This window comes from Myotis davidii, unplaced genomic scaffold (genome assembly GCF_000327345.1).
Source record: "Myotis davidii unplaced genomic scaffold, ASM32734v1 scaffold89, whole genome shotgun sequence".
NCBI classification, from domain to species: domain Eukaryota; kingdom Metazoa; phylum Chordata; class Mammalia; order Chiroptera; family Vespertilionidae; genus Myotis; species Myotis davidii.
Window position 1 is genome coordinate 5,070,127 of NW_006300372.1, and position 2,386 is coordinate 5,072,512.

Genomic DNA, 2,386 nt, shown 5'->3' on the forward strand with positions numbered 1-2,386 from the left:
GGAATGGAAATAAGGCCAGGGATTCTGGAGAGGAAGGGCCAGGGTGGGCATGGGCCAGGTCTTACAGGACCCAGCAGGCATTGTGAGGCTTTTGAACATAATCTGTGCACCAGGAGAGCCACAGGAGGGTGTTGAGCAGGAGAGTGAACTCATATGATAAAAATTTTTACTAGATCATGCTGACTGCTGTGTCAAAAATAGACCAGGCAGGGCAAGAGTAAAAGACCCGTTCAGAAGCTCTTGACGATGTCATCCAGGTTGAACTTGAGAACGGCTTGGTTCAGGCTGGGGCAGTCGAAACAGAAGAGGGGAAGCTTGGTATTGGGTGTTGGAGGTGGACCTGAGGGTTGCTTTGATTGTGATGAGGTGACTGCAGAGGGCTTGCACAGAAATGCCACGATCAGACAAGAAAGAGTTCTCTAAGGCAATGAGCCCCTTCCCTCCTCAAATGGCTTCTGGGGGACACTGACAAATAATGATGAAGATGTGGCTTTGAAAGAGAACAAGAACTTGAAACCCTATGCGAAGGAATCACAATTCTGAGGGCAATGAGGAGGAATTAAAGGTTTTTCAAACAAAACAGTGATGGGAACCAAGCTGTGCTCTTCGGTCTAATCACCACCGGGTCAATTCATAGACTTAACAATAAGGAAGATGAGTCCCAATTGTGTGAGCATGTGCGTGCGTGTACACATGTGTGGTTAAGCAGGGAAAGTGAGAGCAATTTGAACAGGAAAGCTAGCAGACTTCTTCAGAGGTTAATTTACTTCTCTGTTTATGGATATCGCTATGGTGATGCAAGAAAGCTAGCCAAGAGGACGGAGAACAGTTGACTCTCTCTGCATTTAATAATCTGATTTTATGTAAGACATTGAGAAAGAATGCAATAACTCAGGGCTTTTGCTACAAGCATTAAAAGAAACCAGATGAGGCTGAGCTCACATCCTCCCCAGCCACACCAGTGCCCCTCCTCGGGGCAGGGTTTCAGGCCCAGCTGTCCTGGCACTACCCTGCCTGACATTTGGAGGAACTCGCCCTCATGTTGCCCCCTCTCTCCCTGGTGCTCCTTCAAACCACAATGTTGCAAGCACTCCACAAAGTGAAATAAAACCAAGGAAATAGAAAAGGAATTCTGCCTATAAAAGGGGTTTGCAAAAGGAGGCTGGTTTCATTGGTGGATGGAAGCTTCTCCCTGCTGGAGAATTAGCTGATACGGCCCTGAGCATGGGTCCCAGAGAAGCTGTAGATTTTTATTTAGTTTTGGATTTTTCCACTTTTTTTTCAGGAAGTCAGTGTTTAGAAGCTGGTGGTCAAGGTACTTCTCTCCCTCACCCCCCTAATTAGAAACACATTCTTTCTGTTGTTGTTTAGGACAAAAAAAAAAAAACAATCCATGAAGTTTTCACTTTTCTCAGTATCAGCATAAGGTTGTCTCTCTACATGGATTTTTTAAATATGAGCTATAAAAATGAAGAGACCTCTCATCATTCTGAGTGGTAAACCCTGGGCATCCTTGATGTTTTTTAGTAATACCTTCACTCATTCCACAATTTTTGAGCACCTGCCACACACCAGACACTTAGTAGGAGCTAAGAATATAGAGATGAGTAGATGGCCCCTTCCCTAACTACCACAATAACAGTACTGAGAATGATGGCCGGTATCTTTTACTCTTTGCTATGTACATGCCATTGTGGTAAGTCTGTTCCATGCATTGCCTCACTTTAGCCTCCCAGCAGTCATACAAAGTATTAGTATTCTAATTGCTTAGATGAGGAAGCTGGGGCATTATTGCCTGGCACGGAAGCTCAGAGATAATTGGGCATTATGTGTGGTATGATGAGGAGTCACAAGAAAGGCCACTGGCATTCCAAAAGAGCAGAGACTAGATATTTAGTTCCTTAGTGTTAACAGGTAAGAATTACCAGTCGTCAGACTGGTGCAGCCACTGTGGACAGTACGGAGTTTCCTCAAAAAATTAAAAATGGAAGTCCTGTTTGACCCAGTAATCCCACTTCTAGGAATAGATCCCAAGAAACCAGAAACACCAATCAGAAAAAATATATGCACCCCTATGTTCATAGCAGCACAATTTACAATAGCTAAGGTTTGGAAACAGCCTAAGTGCCCATCAGCAGATGAGTGGATTAAAACCTTGGTACATCTACACAATGGAATACTATGCTGCTGTAAAAAAGAAAGAACTCTTACCATTTGCAACAGCATGGTGGACATGGAGACCATTATGCTAAGTGAAATAAACTGATTGGAGAAAGATAAATATCACATGATCTCATTCATTTGTAGAATATAATGAACTACATAAACTGATGAACAAAAATAGACCTAGAGACATAGAAGCATGGAACAGACCATCAAACCTCGG